This window comes from Cataglyphis hispanica, chromosome 4, assembly GCF_021464435.1.
Source record: "Cataglyphis hispanica isolate Lineage 1 chromosome 4, ULB_Chis1_1.0, whole genome shotgun sequence".
NCBI lineage: Eukaryota > Metazoa > Arthropoda > Insecta > Hymenoptera > Formicidae > Cataglyphis > Cataglyphis hispanica.
Window position 1 is genome coordinate 1,221,687 of NC_065957.1, and position 23,324 is coordinate 1,245,010.

General features: G+C 32.6%; 1 protein-coding gene across 1 annotated transcript in view; it reads right to left on the minus strand.

The window, feature by feature from the left end:
- LOC126848940 (bifunctional methylenetetrahydrofolate dehydrogenase/cyclohydrolase, mitochondrial) overlaps positions 1–23,324 on the minus strand; it is a 244,673-nt gene that overhangs the window by 54,540 nt on the left and 166,809 nt on the right. The gene's annotated exons all lie outside the window — the stretch shown is intronic.

Here is a 23,324-nt window from a genome sequence, read left to right on the forward strand (position 1 = left end):
TATTGCGTCATTAAAATTCCATAAAAAAACCGCCAAAAAAAAGGCGATGAAATCTGCATGAGAATTTTTAATGCACGGATAAATAGTAGCACGTGCATTAAATGTACGACGAGCAATTGGTGAAATATACGGAATTATCGAACCACCGATTTCAGTAGCCGGATATATGAATCTTGGATATTGCTACGACCCGCTGGGACAACATTATCGAGTAGTTAAATTCAGCGGTGTAATATATTTCCGAGTATAGTTCGCGCGCCGAGCACCGGTGCCGTGGGCAAATTAATTAATAAAACGCATTGTTCATTAGCTAATTGACCATTGGGCAAAGAGCTTCGCTGAGAGATCTCGTTTTTGATGCGACATACTAATCTGTCAGTCTTAACGCACATGCGTGATTTAATACGTAATTATAGAAGGTACTATGAATGTTATATCAAGTGCTCACGTTTTACGACGATTAAAAATATTAGATTTTAATTTTTTATCTTCTCGCATGTCTTGCGGGATGTAGCAACATTCACGCGCACAAGTGAATTTTCGCGATAAGAAATATTGTAAACGCTTATGTAGGAATTATATTGGAATTCCTAAAAAATATGAATTTAAAATTAATAGAAAAAAGTATTATTTAACGTCGAATTGTAATAAATAATAATTTAATCATTATTATCATTTACTCTAATTTGTTGCAAATATGATAAATTTTTTGCTCGACCAAATTTGATCCAATGTCGTTATTTGTCAGATACGTTAAACACGCAATTTATACTTTTATACGGACACGTCACTCTCGCGTTATTTTGACGTGGGATTTCACGGGCATTTCCAATACTCTAAACCATTTTGCGTCATCATCGAAGAACATATTGATATATTCTGTAAGCGGGAAGCCCATTAGTTTATAATTTGTATTTTTATCGCTTTGATTTCTACTTGAAATAATAAATGAATAAATCGCGAGAAAAATAATCTTTGATAAAGACTTATCATCGCGATACAATTACGTATTATTTATCGAAAGTTGATTAATTGTTAATTAATAAATAATGATCATAGCGAATTATGTTTCCAAATATTTGTCGCAATCGCATTTCGAAAATGAATTCGACAACAAAATGATCGCGTACATTAATTATAATATGCATTAACTATAAAATAATAATTAAAACTAACACAAGATTGGAACTATAGAAAAATAAAATAATTATAATAGAATAGATTTCCGCGTTTTCGACATCATAATTTTTCATATGTCGTATAAAGATATATGCAAGCATTGGATAAATAGAAATATGGATAAGTAGATTCTTTTTGTATTTCCGATTTTTTTCATTAAAGTCTTGTGTAGCACGCCACGAAATATAAAAAAAATTCTTAATTTTTACTATTAATTTTTACACTCTAATCAATATTGCAAAAGATATTGCAATTTTTTTATTATTTTTGTCTATTATTGTTTATAAAAATTAAATTTTGTAATATTTTATATAACACACACATACACACACGCGCATAATATTCTAATAATGTGCTGTGCAGTCTTCGTTGAGATATCTATTTTTAAAAAGGCATATTAAATCGATACTGGCGATATTGTTACCTCTTTTTCGCGATGCTGATTGGTTATCCCGACGATGCACTGTGTATGAACATTATTTTATATCAATAAAAGCTTGTCGTAACTAAGCGACACATTTGATAGTTTAAATATTAAGTGGGTGTGTAATTTTTATTTAATTTATTTTGAAAAAGTAGAAAAGTAGAATTAATATCTAAGAAATTACATACACATAAATATAAACATACACGTAAAATAAATGACGCGCGAGTAGCGCGCGTTTATAGTATTCTAGTACATTAAAATAATCATAGCGTCATCGTTGCGTTCATTGATCCAAAGATTTTATTAGATTAAAAATAATACATTATTTAATGTTTGATAAAGAAAAGAACGATCTTAAAACTGGAGAATGACTAGAACCTTGTTTCTATGTCAAGTCCCGCAGGACCGATCCGCGAAGGAAAGTTGAACGATCTATCGAATGTAGGGGCCGCCCTGAAGGGAATGAATCTTGCGTTCTCGATAGCAATGATTTCGACAATAAATCAACGACAATTATCGTCCTCATTTTCAATAAATATCAGCATAAAATCGAAATTCGAGTGAAAAACATATTTTTCCAGCATTAATGAAATATCTCTTTTTATTGAAAAATAAACGAATATAATGAGATTTTATATGGAATGTAATTATGAGTGTTATGTAATTATGTATTTAAGGATAATAAAATAAATGCATGTGCCTTTGTATCATAGCTTGTTAATCAAATATATATGCGAGTATAAATTATTCTCGGATAGCAATTTCTCAAAACAAATATCGAAGTCGATATCAGCAAAATTTTGAAAAATTTTACACTCATTTATTGTGACGTAAAATTATCAATCTTACATGTTTCTATAACATTCAAATATTTTAGTTTGTCGAAATATGTATTTTAATTAATCTTACTAATATCGGGATATCCATTTAACCTGTTTCGAATTTTTTAAGTACTCACACATTTTACATTATGATTACATTATGAAGAAATTAATTGAAATTGCTGACTTAATAAAAATAATAAAATTTTAAAATTTATCTACACTAAAACTTATTTATAACACTTATATATGTAGTTTATATAAAACTAAAATATTGGATTCGCATAATTTAGCAAAATAAATAATGATAATATTCATCGCTTTTTCTCGATGGTAGATATATCGCGCTTAAACGAACTCGGAAAATTATTAATAGTAATAATCCGAGGTGCGCGTGTATGCTACCAGATGGTGAGTTTAATAAGTCAAATTAAATTGAATTACGAGGAGCCGTTCGCACGATGCCCAAGGATTTTGAATATTATACCTGGAGTTTTCTCTGCAGAAACAGTTCTGTAGTAGTTCAGTTACATCAGTCGGAATGAAAGAACCGTGTTGAGAGAAAGGGATTGTTACACTGTGTCTAACGCGTTTTTAATTAATGCTGATCTTTTTATTAAACTTTGTGTTTGAACAAAAAATTTGAAGATTACTTAATATGAACTTAATGTAATATCTCATTTATTGAAAAGACATTATTATAGCTAGTCACATAACTACACTCTCCCTCTTCTTCAATAATCAAATAATTTATTGTTTGATATTGGATGAAAAAAATTGTTCGATATAATAATGATGTAAGTTTTGATAATGTCTACAATAAACAAAATAAATTTCTCAATTTCGATTTTAATGGTATAAATATTTATTATTGACTTTATTTTCTTCTAAAAAATAAAAAAAAATTATTTAATAAAGTTTCTCTTGTGTGTGCAATATTTGGGAAATATTCGCTAGAATTATACGCCTAGTTGTTTAAATGTTTGACATATTTTTAAGTAAACATAATTTGTGAATATTTTTGATTATAAATCGTGAATGCAGCATTAATTAATTACGCAGGATTAGGCTATTTGAGATAAAAGGGGTTGACAATAACATGCAATAATACGCATTCCTTTATTTATTATTAATAATGCGTATTTCGGAGGCACATGAAACTCGGTTGAAAATAGAGTATGATGATACACGCACGTCCATATAGTATTACGTACGTGCTTTTAGAAACAGGCGCGTGCAAACGCGTTACATATTGTAACGGACGCGTTTACGCGGGCAGACACAAAATCCCGAAAGCGTAAATTAATTTCTCCCATCCCATCGTTACCGAGGAGAATCCGCGAGCCGGTGCATAATTTCGCAATTAATATTTACCTTTTTTATTTCTAATTATATTATAATTTCGTTTCGATCATATTGCGAAAATTTGCATTCCGATAAATCTGTGATACAGGCAACATATATTTCGCAAAAAATTAGCTTGTCCGTTTAGTCGAAAAAGTGGTTGGGAAAATTGAAACAAAAAGGAAGAGGTTTCAACAATTGACGTGTTTTCGTTAATTGAATTTTCAGCCGCTTCATTATCAACGCCAATTGCTCCGTCCGTTGATATTTTTTCCGATTCCGCGTTTTCTCCTTCATTTTATTTTATTTTATTTTTGTTTCACTGTAAACGAACGCACAGCCAATAATTAAAACATAGAAAGTGGATGCGAGTGTAGAATCGCAAGAGGCTATGATCAATGAAATAAAAATATATGACAGAAAAATATATACTAGATATCTTTATATTAAACTCGATTAACTGACTGAACTGTATTTAAATATTTTGAACCAATTATTTTCTCGATCAGAATAATCAAAGAATTTATCTAAATATTTAAATTAAAGCCGATTACAGTTTTAATCTGAGCATTAATTTTCAGGCTATTTTATGTTAAATAGATTTAATTTAAACATGTTCAACGAAGCATTTAATTTTGTTTTGCTGTTTTTTCTTTGACATTAATTTTCTTTCGCATTAAATAATAGTTATCATAGAATATAAATATATATAATGTAAAAATGTAATAACATTTATTAAAATAACATTTATGATTCAGTATAGAATCAAGTTAAAATTGTCGCGCAACGATTGTTCCGATGTGAATGTGAATAAAAGAAATCGCGCTATAAGGGGAAATATACGGTACACGTTTCCCGAATTGAGCAATCACCGTAATGTGTGTTACACCATAGACATTGCACAAATACGATGTTAATGCAATGTTGTGTTACGCCGAAGCGGTGCGAATCACGAAGCGAGAGCGACGAGCGTCTCGCGAGTTTACCCGATCAAAATCAATTTTTGCTCTCATCTCTCTCCTGTTTCGCGATTCATAATTTTTCTCTTCTCGAAGAATCGCTGAATGTGACGTGACTCGAGTACGTTGATGCATAATTACGGAATTGTCGTTCGCAATTTTATCCGCGTGAAAAACGTTTAAATGCAAATTTGTACCCGCGACACGATCAAGACGAGACTCGAGAGACGTTCGCCACTGTCACTAGTTTCGATCGTAATCGCGCAACGATACGCCACGGTTGTCCGACCATATCAATCACATCAGAAGCGGCCCAGTCGATTCCGCGCGTTACCACAATAGTGTTTCCACGGGATTATTGCCACGTTGCATCGGTGTGCGCGAATAACACCCGACGCATTTTGACGATACACTTTATCGCAGCTTGCATGTGTGCTCTACTGTCTCAAATCAAATAAATAAGAAAGAATCGACGTAGAGTTGATTTAATTATTTTTGGATTGTGTTTTTTTTTTTTAAATATTAAAACACTATAAGCTCGCGCTTCACGTTATATGATAATTTCTAATAATAAAGCACACTATCGAGAAAATAAAAAAAGAACGAGCAATATGTCTATTTTAAAAATAATATAAATAATAATCAATTTATATAAATTACCGTATATCGTTGATCTGCCCGTCGTCCAAATATCTTTTTCCTCTTTTACTCATCTTTCGCTGTTTCATCGTCACACTCACACTTACTCGCGAAAATACGATTTATCATGGTTAGTCGCAATAATCGCGAGATACTTTCCACGACACTTCCGATCGCGAAATAATTATAGAAGATACGTACTTTATTATAGTAAAAAAGAGCAACCCGAAAAGTAGAAGATTTACTCGATGTTTATACGAAGCCAAAATCATGCTACGTTATAATAATATTTATTATCTAACGTACAGCAAAGTAATGCATAGCGCAGTATCGAGATAATAAACTGCATTAGAAAAAAAGACAACAATATTTGTGGGTATCGATTTAACATTTTTTAATAGTGACATTTTTTAATAACTAGCATACAGCGCACACTCTACTTAGCTAGTGCTATATTAATATAAATATTATTTTATTAAAGTACTTCATTTTTATTTATTTTTGACGAACTATCTTACTTACTGCAGGATGCAATTCATATGTCGCCCGATGAAAGGTATTGTTAGGTTTTTGCAAAATATTATAAAATCGCGATATCTCCTGCAATATCTTCTGCAATAGTTTTTTTTTTATCTCGCGGGATGCTATTTAGAACTTTAAATAAAAAGCCGGAATGGCAAAAAAATTTATCTTAAAAATATTTAAAATTAATTTAAAATACTTGTGTATAATTTGTAAGATTAATTATATTAATTATAATAAATTATTTTATAATACTTGTGATCGCATTAGAAAAGAGATTTAACGGAGCGTCTCACACCATGACTTTCTTATTCAAATGTTGAGAATGAATAAAGAAAGGCATGTAAAGGATAGCGCTCTAATGTTTACGCTGTCGAGTACCGAATATCATTGATAATTCATTGTCGAAATATATAGTATATAAATAATATATAAATAATGTGGTATTGGCCTTGGCGGTTGGCGGCGTGTAGCTCGCCACTGTTTACGTTTTATATAGCTTTGTTATTATTCACGCGGCGACACTGAATAGTACTGTAATAGTGGGAAACGTTACGTCACAAATTTTTTTCCTATGATACTTATAATCATTCATGCGACGATAGACTCGAACAGAAAAATAGTGCGAGACATTCCTTTTCCAAACGCGATCGCGTCAATTAGGAATAATTTGATATGATTAATGTGATTAATAATTAATTATCTTTGTTAGATCATGCGTTAATTATACGGCAACGATAAATTTTGAAGCGTGTATTTTGTGTAATTTATTTCTTTAATTTTAATTAAATTTTATTTTATTTATTCAAGTAAGGAACGTAGTGATAGAAGTCCGGAATGATAAATTATCATTTTTTGCTATCACTTTTTATGAGCAATAATTTTTTCTCTAATAAAATGTATAATTTAAATATATAATTTAAATTCTTTCTTTCATAAAATATATAATTTAAATTTATATTAAATTTAAATTAAAATTGGTACATAATGATTGAAACAGAAATCCGCTATTTTCTTATGATAGTCTAACATTTTTTGGGGAAGTTTAAAGTGTTATTAAAGCATGTCAAATTGAGATCTTATAATTATTGGTACAGATTAAAAAAGAAAAAATGTTTCATGTGCATATAATTTATCACGTATTACGTATTCACATTTTTAATGACAATTTTAAAGATAATTCTCTCATTTGTTAGATATATCTTCAATCATGGTTTAAATTAAACCAAATTAGTGTTGCATAAATTTCATTAATGCAGACTTTTATAATAAAGCACATAAATTATATATATTATAATATTATAATTATATTATAATTATTTTATATATATATATATATATATATATATATATATATATATTATATATATAATTATATTATAATTATAATTATATAATTATATAATTATAATTATAATTATATATATATAATTATATTATAATTATTATATATATATATATATATATATATATATATATATATATATATATATATATATATATATATATATATATATATATATATATATATATATATATATATATATTTAATTTCTTTATAATTATATAATATTTATTTCACATATTATTTTAAATTCTAGATCTTAAGAATAAAATATCTCTTGAAAATTTATGTGCTTTATTTCAAAAGTGCATTAATGAATTTTATGCAACACTTTGGCTTAATAAATAAATATATATATATATATATATATATATATATATATATATCATATTATAAAATTATATACAAATAATATAATCCTTCCACAAGTATACCTTGACGTGCTGGGAGGACTCAGTATTTGGACGGCACATACATACATATTTATAAAATTACTTACATATTAATTTTAGTTTTCCTTTTTCTTTCAGAATCAATTAAATTAAAATTATACACACATACTTAATATTTAAGCTGTGAAATACGTGGCTAACGATAAGCTACTTTGATAGATCTTTATTAATGTAAAGTAATGCATCGCGGAAACAACAATACTTGCGAGTATCGATTTAGCATGCCTTTTTTAAGTATAGAAGAATGGATTATCGGCTTAATAATTTCTCTAGATTCTTTCTCTCTTTGTCTGTCTTTTTTAATTATTTCATCAAATTATTTTTAATTATTAATTTAATATATTTCGACGAGTATATTATGTATGATGTAATTTCTATCAGAGTTATATTGTTATATAGTTTCCGCATACCAGATGGTAGAAGAAGATTTTCACTGAAGAAAAGACTAGCCATATCTCTATTAAAAAATTCCAAAACTTCGAAACGGCGAAGCTTCGTTCATCTGAAATTCTTGACGATGCGAAATAACTTATAATAACATCGTGGATAAAAACTCACTCCCCCCCCCTCCCCCTCACTTTCACCGTTCCTTTTGCTCGCTCGATCGTTGGAATTATTGACGAGCCGTGAATTATATCGAAGGCACGAAAGGGTCAAAGGTCCCAGCGCTGGGAAGGAAGAAATCCCGCGCGGCGGGGGTGGGGGGAGGGGACGAAAAAAAGACGCGCCCTTAAAAAAATAAGGGAACAAAGGCGAGGGGAAAAGGAGGAATAAAGCGCGCGCCTCGATAGAAATAGCGGCTGCTTGATACACCGTGCACATCGGATAAATTTTCAATCGGACAAATTCTGAAAGGGTCGCTACTACACCCTCCCTCCCACCCGATTCCTCCTCGCCATCCCCTCCGGCATACGGTCGAGCAAGTTTAAAAATCGATGCAATCCCGAGGTACCTTCCTCGTCTTTTTCCTCGTGCGTTTCCTTACCTTCTCCTTCCCTCATCCCTCCATCTCGATTTCGCGGGGGCGAAACCACCCTTCCTTTCCTTTTATCGGATTTCCTTTTCTCCTTCTTGTGAATAGGAATAGAACGTATACACATACTCTGGTCGGAGGTGGCCAGATACGCGTATGGTGGACGACATAAACTACGAAAGCGATAAGCGTGCCCTCTCTCTTTCGTCGTTCCAATGCGATTTTTTTTTTTTTTTTGGTAAACACGATTGGAATTCGAATGTATGTATGTAAAGTCCTAGCTCTTATCTTTATTTTTGTTAGGCCGAAAAGGCGCTGGATAAAACGCAGCGAATTGTCATTAATTAATTTATATTCAAGTTAAATGTAAAATCTTTCCTTACATAAATTAACAATTTGTTTGTTGTCGAATAAATATTTCAATTGTATTTACATCCACTCATTTCAATTATAGACTGAGAGCATATGAATTATTTTTACGATCCGCTGCCCCAAACCGCCAATCTGTATTTTTAATGCTTTCCGGGCGAACCTTTGGGGATATTTCCGCTTTGATATATCACGTGCGCGCTGCGCGGGATCAGAAGCCGCAGAATTGCAAATCGAAAATACGAAATCCATTTTTTCTCCGAAACCTTGAAGCTTCGCCTCGTGTCTATATGTATACGTATCGTGCCGATGTATACGTGCGCTCCGTGACGGAAGGGCCAGGGGAAAGGAGGGCGAGGTGGGGAGTGGAGGGGGGCAGTGGGGCGGAGGAAAGGGGGTTATATTGGATATGGGTTCGGGGGCGCCCCGAAATTTCGAATGCGGGCCACGTAGACGCTAAAACGCCCCCATGATTCAATTCGCATCAGCCATCCTCCTTTGCCCCCCGCCCCCGGTTTTCCTCTCTCCAGCTCCCCCTCCCTCCCCATCTTCCCCCCTTCGTCGTCTCTCGGCAACCTTAGAGCGCATCTTCGGGAAGCTGCCGGTGTGTTCCAGCGTTCGCGCGAAGACATTCCCGGAGCGTGTCAACCCGTGCGCTACTTACCGCGATTGTCTGCTCTCCCCGCACACCCCCTCACTATCCCCTACCGTCCCCTCCCCGCGCGGCGAGAATTTTCCTCTTATTCGCGACGACCGGGGCGGGACGGGCGGGGAGAGGGAGTAGAAGGGGGAAAGGAGGGGGGGGATGCAATTTCTATTTTGGAAGCCGATCGAAATGCATTTAGGCGGCTGCGTCGAAGCCGAGCGAGCGAGCGAGTGCAGGCTTGCCTGGAGTGATGGGTGGGAGCGAGAGAGGAAACTCGCTTCACAACTCTCGTGGATCGATTCGGCAGCTCGGACTCGTAAACTATCTCTGTATCTGTATAAGCGCGCGTTGGCTCCGACACTTTAAAGCTCCTCGAAGAGAGGAAACTTGGAAGCGACAATATGCACATGCGGATACGGCGCGTGATGTGACTTTAATTCGTAACAAAATGTGCACGTTAGAAAGGGAATTGAGAGTCTTTGTTTTTTATCATCATCTTTATCATATTTAATAATCTTTATTTATGTCATCAATATTTAATAATCGTGATAACTGAGTGGCAATTCAAATTTCTGTTGGGATAAAGTGTACTTCCGAATAAAGCGACAAACAATTCTCCATTCTTCTCCATTATTTTGCTTCATTAATTATTTAAAGCTTAATTCGCGGAAAGCCTTTTATGTTCGACGACTTGTAATTCAAATGCTATTATAAAGATTTGATATTGCATATAATGAAAATTATCAAAGAAACATTACAAAGAGAATAACGCTATAACTTAATTTTCTACATAATTATTTTTCAACTTCACGATTACCTTATATGGCTTCATATTTTAAATCTTACATGTATTTAATCTTGATAAATAATCAGTTTATTAAAAACAGACATATCGGAATATTGTGGCTCGAAAAAGTGAGATTTTATTTGCATTTACATTCAATACACATTTGCATTCAATGTTATGATGTAGGATGTTATAGTAGAGTAATTAAACATTAAATATACGAATCACGCACACATGTTTAAATTAGATAAAAAATTAGTACTTTATATAAGTGATATGGTTAGTTAATTAATTATGATAAATGATCAATTTGATAATTAATTAATTGAAACTGGATTGAGTCGATAACGATGAAGTTACGAAGATGCGACGTACGTGAATTATGTAATACAAATTGAATGTAATTAAACGAACTAATATGTGGGTCATCAAAATTGGCAAAAACGTAATATTATTCGCCTGTACATGAGCGAATCACATTTTGGATATTAATGAAAAAGTTCCGTTTGACAGGCGTACATATGTATGCTCGCCGGAATACCGTACGTGTTTTATTAAACGTAAAGAAATCTCTCATTCCCCGATAATGGATATGACACGCGTGTGCATTACATTGCACACGCGTGAGGGAGATTTCCATTTGTCGGAATAATTAGAGTAAATGTGTGACGCGAATTACACATATATACGCGACCATTTCTCTCTTTTCCGTCTTTGTCGAAAATATATTATATATTCAAGCTTACGTTATTTCTACGCGAGCAATTTTAACGTTACATTCAATTCGAAATTTTGCGATAAACGACACACACCGCGCTGCAGCGAAACGAATGGATTAGCTTCCATTCTCCGTGTATAGTAAAAAGAAAAAAAAAAAAGAAAAAAGAAGGAGCAAACGCGTACGGAATACACGTACCGGCCGAGTATATGGAACTCATCGTTTCCAAGCTATTTCGCAAGTCCGCCCAATCGTAGAACTATTTTGTTGTACGTGGCTGGATTCAGAATGAAATTTTCCTTACTGCCGGTGCTTGTCAAGACGCCCGAAACTGTTAAGATGAGGTTACGCGCTAAATCGACGACGGTATTTACAGAGAGAAGCCTTTTCTCTCCGAGAAATGCGTTTCTGCGCGCGAGAAACTTTGCCAAGATCTTGTCGTTAATATTTTCGGGGATGTCTCAACGATATTTCGATATTTTTTTCAACATCGCAATTAATCTCGAGTGCGGTGCGTAAAATTCATCCGTCGAAATTGATGGAGAATTGCGAGTAGTTCGATATATATCGGGATTGTAATACGAATCAGCGTATGTTATTTTGGTCGTAAGATAAATATTGTTTTTCGTGGAATTCGAGATAGCAGAACATATTTCAAGGAAAAAAGCGCAAAATTTATTCGGCAATGCTGCTGCGGATCTGAAGCATTTTCTTTATGCAAACGTCGCAACGATGCGCGAAATTGAGATACGAGATTGTTTGATAAATAGAATGCTTAATCCAATCGATGTGTGAAATTTATTACGGGGAATTGTTTTAAAGAATAAAAGAATCGAATTTTTTTGTTAGATTTTCTCAAAGTATGATGTCTGAAGAATATGTCTTTTAAATTTTATTGAAAAATTCGCAAAATTAACAATGTTATAAGACTTAATAGAATATCAGGCAAGTTTTCAAATAAGTTTGTAAAACTTAAAATGCGTTTTTCTCAAAAAACTCAGAGTTTCAGAGTTGGTATGATGGATATCTTGAAAACTAATGGACCGAATAACTTTAATATTTTTTAAATAAAAGGCAACACTTTTGGAAAAATACTTAATCTAATTAAAATTTAAAAATTTAATAATTAATATTCTTCTGGCTTTCAAGAAATAAAAAAATTTCAGCAAAATTAAAACATCTAATTTGAAAATTACACTATTTTTTTATTTTTTATTTTTTTTTTAAATGAAATTAGATTCAGATTATATTCTAAAAATATCCTACGGAATAAAGCTAGACCAAGTTTTTTTTATTTCTGACAATTACAGGAGGAGCAGGTATATTACACCGTCGAATCATATAATTTTGAACACGTTTTGCGACTCGTATTGAACAAAAAAAAGTTAAGTCCAAGATTTAAAAATACTGTTTAAATACCAATAAAAATATACATAAAACGTCAAACAAATTAATTTCTAATATTCTTAAAAAAAAAAATTATTAATTTTTTCAAATAATCAAACTGAAAATTATCAATTTTTTATAAGCTGGAGTAGACTGCTTTTAATAGATAGGCAATGTTAAATAAAAAAAGAGTACATGGAATGAAAAAATCTACGAACGCACAAGCTTTGCGACAGGCGGCTTGCTTGTGGAAATTTCCAGCTATGGAATTTTCTTTGCTGTCTGCAAAGAGGCAAGAAAAAGACTTGACGAGACGATGACGATGACGATGACGAGGATCGAGGTCGGAGGTGATACGAATTGATTTGTAGGGGGACGAACGAAAGCACACCGAGGTCCCGTGAAATGGATGAAACGCAAACTTTTCAACGTGCCAGTGTGAAGAGGGCGATTTCTTCCCTATCGACTCTCTATCCCCGTCCCCTTTACGATCTTTCCAACCCTTTTGCACAAACGACGTTCTCGGATAGACTTCTTGAAAAGAGCAACAATATTTCCCGACTTCCCTCTGTACAATCGCGTTACCTGCATATTAAAATCTCGTTAACGCCGTCGCTCAAAATTATCTTACGCCTTCCTTTATTCTTCTCGCCGATTTTAATGCATAGCCACTGGGTAGGTTGTATAATCGCTGCAACACTGGTGTACATTTTTTTGTTTTTTATTTACCACCCTTCAACAAGTGTGTGAAATTGCGATATAATTGATTTATAGAGAAAGCATTAAAAAGTAATTATATAATAAATATATTAATAAATTCTAATGACTACATTCTTCTTGAACAATCGTCAAATGGTAATTAAAAGTCACAGAATTATTAATTCTGCTGCTGAAAAATACATATAAAAATCTGGGTTAATTCTTCATTAAAAATGCATATACACGCCGTCATGTATATTTCATAAAATTGTTAACGAGATGCATAAAAAAACGGCATGTTTGATTCAGTACAACAAGCGTTTCCATCAAATTACAGGACGCAAATGTCACCTGAATTCTCCACGTCCTATTACATCGTGCGGATGTGCACGGTACACATATTATGCCGGATAACATTCTCTGAATACGGGCTGCTTGTCAATTGATAAGGACGGTTAATCAAAATTAATGCGGCCATCGTTAACGATGATGGTGTCGAACTTTCCTCAAGATCCATTCGTCTCTTTCGAGGAGAATCGGACTTGACCAGGTTTCGAGGGAAACCCAACGAGTCCTACCGCGGGAATATCCAGACGTTTGTCAAACGTTTTCTTGCCGCGACTTGTCGGAATCGGCCGCCGACAAATTGGCTGGCCTGGCAAAAAGCAAGACCGAGCTTTCGGCGTGTGTCTGTATATGTCCCACGTTACGGCTGTTACGTAGAGGCGAATCCCTTTCCTCTCTTTTTGTCGGATCTGGCAGAACTCTCTCGCAGCAGTTTGCGCGCAAGATTTCTCTATTACGCGTAATGAAACGACGCGGTTACGTCCGAAAACAGAACGGTGGGACGGATAATTCATAGCGGCCGCCGAGAATAGACGAGCTCTGGCTGTTTTGATACCGCTGGAACGACGAAAAGCTCGCCGAGGAGTTAAACGTACAATTATAGCCGCGATTATGCTCCATTGTGACGTTAACAAATATTGTGATAGCCTAGTTTTCGAGAAGATATTATAATGATATAATACTGATTTTTTAGAAATCTAGGACAGTTGGTAAAATGTTTCATTTGTCTGAAAGTTATTTATCTATATTTAGAAAAAAATAATTAAATAAAATAATAAATAAGAAAATTAATAAAAGTGAATAAAAGACTAAATCTTTTTTTTTTTTTGAAATAATACAATTGTCTATATATTTATATCTAATTATAGATTTATCGAAAGTTTACTAGTAATTTTTTAAAACTTCTTTACGTGTATTTATCTAAGCATATATCTTTTATATAGCGTTCTTTTTTTACGCATCTTTTAAAATTCTGTCGAGCAAAATTTATGTCCGTCTAACTTTTAATAGCTGATATTGATTAGTTTTAAATCAATTATACATATATGTAGTTTTATATCCATTGTATATAAATTATAAATAAAAATTTTCTATTATTCTAATTTTATATTAATTATATATATATTAATTATATATATCTTTTATATAATTTTTTCTTTTAAAATTCTGTCAATGAATAATTATTTCTGTAATAAATAGGTGAGATAAATATTTTCGGATTTGTCAGAGCTCAATATTAATTTATAATTTAATTATCACTTATCAGATGTTCTTTGAGATGAATTTTCTATCGATTTAGTTTGTATCAATTTATAAATTATCGGATTATTATATATTATATAGTTTATTGCATTAAATTTATAAAATATTAAAATATAGTAAAGAAATTTGATTTAATTTTGGAAAACTTTTTGGTATATTAAATATTAAAAAAAAGATGTTAATATCTTAATAAAATTTGCTATTTAAATAACTTTATAAGGAAAAGAAAATTTCATTATGCCAGAAATTTTGTTACAAAAAAGAAAAAATAATTATACCCTTCTATTGTCATATGTTTAAGTTTCAATACTTTTGAGAATTATTAATCCTCCATGAATTCGAATCAGACTTGCTATTGATGAGAGTATGAATAGTTAAGTTTTCGAATCCCCTGATTGTTAGGTATCAATCGATGTGAGAGTGGAGAAGCCAAACTGAAAGTAGGACGATCTTATAAAAGCGAGGAACTATGCTTATAAAAGTCCACTATGAACTTTGCATTTGAGATCGGCTCGAGTTCGGTTTGACACATCGCAGGAAAGTTATAATTCGGCTTCAATTTGGCACATTTGACCGAAGAAGAAGTTGGATACCGCGCGCTTCTCGGAACACCGCGGAACTTTATATTCACGGTCGATGTAAATAAAATATAAGCGTTTATTCCGACGATGTTTGAATTAATAATTCTCGTCCCCGATAAGCGACCAACCGAGAAAGTCGGAGAAAGTTTACCAATTTCTCTTCTGTATCGCTTATACATATATCAAACGTACGCTGTCCGACAATATATAAATCAAAGTCGAAAGTTGTAATTCTTGTGAGAAAGTAAGATATCTTTGTTCAGAAAGAGAGTTTTCACTAGTATATGTTCTATCATATTTTCCTTGTTTCAAAATTCATCACCGAGAATCTCCTCTCGCGCTTCTAAGCGTCGGATAATCTCTTGAAAGCGTTACGGCTAGCACATTTTAACGATGACTTATATTCCTGGCCGCTCCATTTATTTTACACTTGCAAATTTATTACGGTTGACAAATTTATATCCGCCATGACAAATTTCAAGTGGATGGATTCTACGCCGTTTGTGCCAAAGATTTGCGTGCGGTCCAGTGCGGTCCTGTGTTCCGCGGCAGAGAAGTCGTGTGTGCATGTCGCGGCGCACGTGCGGCGACTGTGAACGTGGACAAGGCTTAATAACGGTGGAAGCTCGCGGCTTAACATTCCAACGTGACCGCTGGCATATGCGGTTAGCACACCTGAGGGATTTTGAGTTATGGTCGGAAACGAGGGCGGTGGCGGTGGCTCGTGAGACGCAAGGGGCGACGCAGGTGAAACGAAAGGGCGACACGAGGATGGAAGAGGAGAGAACAGGAGGGTGTCCCATCCTTCTGCCGTGCTGGCAGGACCGCGCTTAGGGATTGCGGATGAAGGAGCGGGTCGAGGACGCGGTGACGCGTTTTACGTGTCACTTGCGAGGTGGCATTAATTATTTCATATCTAGAACTCAATTCTCCGCCCGACCAGAGTTGATTCTATCCCTCAAAGGTTCGTACGGATTGCAAGGTGACATTAACGACGATTAAATTGATCCTCGAAGAAAAAGAAAGATAAAAATATGGAAATTATTCGCAAATTATGCGAATGTGATATCCAATGATTAGTGAAAAATACATTTGTGTATTTTGGAAATTATGTAATTATGTAGCATTGCAAACTTAGATTATTCATTGAGGCGTCCGAATTATTGACGATGTTACATTTTTATTTATATGCGTGAGATGTGATTTTTAGCTTCTAGCAAAAAAATTGTTTTATATCAGTAAAATCTGCCGACGAAATTGAAATTTAGAAGCGGTCTCGGTGTCGTCGAACTAATTACGTCTGGCGTCGCCGATGTATCGGGCGTCGTCGCCGAATATTGCAGCTATCGGAGCTATCCGGAATCGGCGACAATTGTTGGGTTGATTGTAAGTATCTTCGCACGTAATTGGGCTGTCAGTGAAGCACCGGTTTTCCAATTATTGTGGAAAAGACACGATTGAGGTATCGCGTCGCTCCTCGAATTTTACGCTCGCGTGTAACTTGCGGCAACAAGTAGATTTTATTTCGAGTTATATTAAGAAATGTTGAATGTTAAATTGAGTGAAAACAGCTTAGTGCACGTATGCAATTTATCGTTTAATTTTAATTTAAATTTAAAGAAAGAAAAAATAATAAACTTACAAAAATATATAATATAGATAAAAAACTTAAGAATTCAGTCTATTCTACTAATATAAAAAATAGATGATTTTTAGTAATTTTTTTTTAAGAATATTATAAAATTGATCTTTTTGACATTTTACATATATAATATTTTTATTGATGTTTTGGCAGTACATCAATATTTTTAAATCTTGGATTTTTAATTTTTTTTGTTTAACTTATTTCTCTTTGCGTTCTAGAATGCATGGTTTGATGATGTGACATGCTTCTCCTTGTATAATTGTCAGAAATAAAGATAATTCGATCTAGTTTTATTCCGTAAGATATTTTTGAAATAAACCTAATTTTATTTAAAAAATTAAAAAATAACAGTAGCGTATAAAGTAGCGTGATTTTAAAATTAGATGTTTCAATTTTGTGGAAATTTTCCCGTTTTTTTAAAGATCGGAAATATATTAAATATTTAATTTTAATTAGACTCACTATTTTAATTTTAATTAGATTCACTAATTTTAATTAAATTCCCCTAAAAAAGAGGACTTCTTTCGTTTAAAAAAAAATTGAAGTTATTCAATTCATTAACTTTCAAGATATCTGTCACATTAACTTTGAAATTAATGTTTTGAAAAAAAAAAACGCGTTTAAAGTTTTGCAGGTTTGAAGATGCTCACGCTATTTTTAATTCACCGTCAATTTTACGAATTTTTCAATAAAATTTGAAAGACATTATACTTAAAAAAAATGTAACAAAGAAATTGATTTCTCTTTCATTCTCTAAAGTAATCTAAGGCTCTTAATTAATCTGGGGAGAAAAAAAGATGCAAGGTAATGTTTTTTTAAAGAATGCTTCTTTCGCGCGCGACGATACGAACACAATAGTCGCGAATTTCATTATCACTACATTCGTACTTGAAAAATTTGCCTGCTAAAAGCCGTCGCCGTCCTTTTACGGCGGATCATTAATGATTAATTACCTTTCAAGCTCGGCGGCGAGGGATCAATCGATCGCGATCGGCAGGCAGGTATACATCAGCCCCGTCTGTGCTTCTCTCACTCTTCGTCCACCAATTCGGCTCCCCTCGCATTTAGCACTGATGGTTTTGCACGCAATTTGGAGTCACGCCAGGATGTGGTTTCCCACGACCATCCTGGGAAGAGGATACCGAGCGGATTGTGAGATGGAACAGAAGATAGGCAGTCCGATCGGCTTCTGGACGCGCAGATGCAGTCGTATTTGAGCGGATTGCCAAGTGGCTGGCGCATTCCATGGAATCCAATGGTCTGCCATTAAGTTCTTGTCCAACTGCATATCAAAACTTATTTCCGCGAATGCGTTTTAAAACCATTTAATATTATAATTCAAATTTTATCTGTCTTTAGGTTTTTTTAATTTTACTTTGATTTTTATATTATTAAGTACGGGGTGAAGGAGATTTATTTTGAAGATCATACGCTTAATAAGTTATACTTTTATCCTTCTGTCTAATTTTACAGAGAAGATATAGTTGATAATAGATAGAATTGTAACTGTGTAAAAAAAAAAAAAAAAATTAAAATTTCTCATCGATTGCAGATATACTTTTCTGAGAAAACCCATTTATTTGATATGTTATCTGAAGAATCACGTGGGAAACTTCGTGAACTAACTACTTGGCTCCAGAAAAGATTTGAACAAGAGCTTCTCGTTCATATATATCGTAAACCATTCAGAAGACTCTTGCGTATATGTAATGTTTTTACGAATGTTCAGTGTGTATTTACGTGACTCGCCTGTGGCTATAAATGTTCAAAGATGTGCTCTTGCGCTTACACGACTTGGTTTATTGCGAGTTGCGGACGCAATTTAGTCACAGAAAACAATCGTATTCCAAAGCCATTAAAAGCTAACGCGCGATAATATATTAATTTTCCCTATAAAATTTTCCCTTTTATTGTTTTCAAGATTTGCATCTATCTTTATTTTGCAATCAAAAACAGGTGTTATAAACGGTCTGCGACTCCGACCACATTCTACCGATCTACTTCTGCTTTGAGATCCACGTTGGTTTTCATTCTCTCATTGCACATGTAGATCTATGCAAACTAACGTATGCGTATTCCGGAGACAAAAGGAGGATATGAAACGTCCGGTGACGGGGATGAAATTGTTAAAATGCCGTCTTCTAGTCTTCTTGTAGGAATACCCTGGCTGAGTTATCATTCCACGTCTCTTTTCTTGCAAGATTATTTTTCTTACGGGTGACAAAATTTTATGACGATATGAAGTCCGTAACAAGTGCTTACAAGCTCGTTCGAAGATATTCGCATATTATACCGATTCAATGCGCAATGTCGTCCATATGTCATCGTAAATTTTCGTCGTTGCGATGATTAAGCTGTATTATTTTCAAACTTTTTTAAAATTAGTTTATATTTATTTTGTTAATTTTTTAATTAAACGATTTAATTATTTCTTTTAAGTTTCATGATGATAATATACGAAGTGAGTCATAAGTTTATTATTTTAAAATTTTGTGAGCGTATTCCTGAATAAAAAATATGAATAAATGTTCCCATAAACATTTATTCATATTTTTTATATTAAGCCAGATTATTTAACATTAAATTTAAGACAATTTAAGATTAAATTTTTTTTCTACAATATTGTGTCTCTAGTGTTTTGATTCTGAGATAGTATTTGTTTATCAACACACGCCACTATGGTTTATTAAGAAAAAAGAGAAGAGGATTTTAATGTAGGCTTCCTTGAGTATAATAAGAGAGAACGTATTTACAATCAAATCAGTATACTTGAGGCAGTTCAACCGAACGGTGTATTAACATTGAATCATTAATTTACTCTAAGAGTATATATAGAGAATGATTTTATTTAGAAATGAGTGATATCCACATACGGTAAAATGCAATACCTATTTGTCCATTATTTCGATAACAAAACATTACCTATTATTTACAAGAACATTTGTTCATACTTTGTATTCAGGAACACGCTCACAAAGTTTCAAAACATACTTATGATTCACTCTGTAGATCGGCAGTCAAAAATATTCTGTTTTATTCATTCTTATAAATTATTTCAAATTTTTATTCAATTGTTTCTATAGAGAATTTTTTTTTATAGAGTTTCTATAGAGAATTTTTTATATTACTAAAATATTACTAAATGAATGGTACTAATATAGTACTAGTATATATCTCCTCGAAACGCGTCAAAAAATAGAAAGAGAGCTGCTGGATTACCAATCTATCTTTGTCTAACGATACGTGATAGATAAAGAAACCTTACTCGAATGGAAAACAGAAAAGTAGAGGAGATGAAAAAACGAAGAGAGAATGGTGATATGAATGTAGATACAAAGCATGCTATCTCTGTCTAATATTTCACATCCCTTTTTAACACCCGGTCTAGAATCTAGATATACTATGTTTATGTTTATGATTTCAACTCGATTCACGTAGTATCGCCCGGTACTAAAATGATGTTGGCGGCATTTCTTGGTCATTATCGAAAGGCCACGGGTATGGAACGGATCGATTACGGAGCGCGGTCTGCGACGCGTTTAATTAGCAAGTAATCCAGTTAATTAACTTAGTATTTCAATATCTATTAATTACGCGACATAAATTCGTAGGAAATTCAGAGCGATAATTTGTGCGTTGAGATGCGTATAATTCGCAAAATTTATATAGAATCGAAATCTATCGCGCGACCAGTTTTTCGAATATAATATATATTCCGATATATATCATTCATTAAAATTTGCATATTTATCTATTTATATATTAATAATTGCCTCCAAACATACGCGAGTGTATAGCGTTTGTAATATAAAATGCGGCGAGTGTACGAAAATACAATTCCAGAGCAACAGGTCGCGGCGGTAGTATCGCCGTAGCGTGAAATTAGCCGCGCAATTCTCGAGTTTCCTCTAACGTTCAAAATTCGTCGCTTGCTAGACGTTGTGGCAGTCGTGGTTCGATTCGACAGCCAGTAATCGTAATAGTATTTTTTGTAGTGTCGTTCTTTTGTCGCGATATAATAAAACGCGAGCCGTAGGTGATAATAATATCGGGGGTGTCGGTGATGTCGGGAGTGCCGTATAAAGATTTCTGATTTTTGCGTACTACGAAGGAATGAGAGAGAAGGAGGAGGAGGAGTCATCGGGAAGGCATCAGCGGAGCAATCCGTGAGGTGAGCAAATTAATTAATATTATTATCTATATATTATATAATTATAAATGATTATTTACCTATTACTGATAAAACAAAATGTGTTTATCTGTGTGATAGAATATGCTATATAATGTATATAAAATATTTTAGATCCTATTTTCAGATGTAAAAATCTGAAAAACTTTTTAATAAAAAATTGTAATGTTGTAATGTTAAATATTTATATGAAGGCACATTTACGCACGAAATATTCTAACATGCATACATTTAACGTTTATTATTGTTTAATTTATATAAAAATTAGATGTGAGGTGATTGAAGTGACGGATCCGTAGATATTGTAGATGCAAATGTAGATTGTAGATTGTAAATAGTCCGTTGTCTCAAAATGGATGGGCTAGAATAGATTACATCAAATAACTTTCAATAGACTTTTTTAATACACATTAAAACATATTAGAAATATAATTTAAAATATAAATTAAAACAAATAGTTGAAAAAATATAAAATATTTTTCTCAATTAAAATTTTATTTAATTTATTTAATGAAGAAGGCGCTAATAATTTTATTTCTTATATAAAATATTGATAATTATTTTGATGTTTCGCCAATTTTGTCATAATTTTTCATAGCCCATAATTTTTCATAGCCCATTCTTTTTATCTATTACTATATCAATGAAAGCTTTGATAGTTTGTCAAGTATCGTCGTTTTAATATAACTTTACTTTAATCAATCTAATGCCAAGTTATCAATCAAATTTAATAATTGATTGAAATAATAACATTTAATCTTAATTAATTAAAATTAAATAAAATTATAAAATTATATAAAATATCGCAAAGGGCATCCTATATTACTATTATGTAAATATTATTATATTATATATATATATATATATATATATATATATATATATTAAATCTTATATTATTATATATTTATTATTATTATTATTATTATTATTATTATTATTATTATTATTATTATTATTATCATCATCATTATAATTACTATTATTTTTATTATTATTATAAATATTATCGTCAAACTATCCATATGACACATAAATGTTTTATTAATTTTATTTTATATAATTTTATAATTTTATTTAATTTTAATTAATTAAGATTAAATATTATTATTTCAAATTTTGGATTTCTGCTGGTTCAATCAGCAAGTAGGATTGTTAGGACTATAGGAATTGTTAAGAGAGAGAGAGAGAGAGAGAGAGAGAGAGCATTAAAAAAAAATTAGAAATAAAATTACAATACATAATAATAATATCCAACTTAAATTTATTCTCAAAAGCGATTTTTACGCGATATCATTGATCAAATTTGATTACTTATAATTATTGTGAAATTTTTTTATTAGAATCTTGAAATTAATTTTGAAAATATGTTATACAATGGTCGAGAGCCTTCCTATAAATCCCAAACCTTGCAACGCGACCAGGCTTGTTTTGTCCTGGCAAACCTCGGGATACGCCGGTGATTTATTAGCACAGGCAAGCAAATCCTTGTTGCATGCAAATAAAATAAACGAATGGAAAAAAGAACCGCGCAAATGATGTAGCCGCGAGCGTGTTATAGGGCGATAAAAGATTACTGGCGGCGGTACAGGATGAGTTAGCGCGAAAAAAAAAAAAAACAAAATTAAAAGCCACGACGAAAATGTGCAGAAATCGGAGATGAAATCAATTCGCGCGGTAATTCTACCATGTGAAAACACCGTGTGTATTAATTTCGTTTATCGAGTTTTAGTACAAAGCAAGTTGCATAGAAAGAGAACAAATTAAAGGGCTTTGTACACGTTGCATATCTAAAACTTTGCATTATCTCCTCTCACATTCTCTATATCGAATAGTTTTTGATAATTTTATATATTACTAAATCTGTATTAATTAAAAAAAAATAGATTACATAAAAAAATAAATAAAATTTGCGCAAATGCTATACAACGGTGATCGACTGATTGATACGAAAACGTTTAATACAAAACGCGAACTCTCTCCAAATTGCAAATGGAAAACTTGTTTGATTAGATTCGCGCCGTATATGCAATAT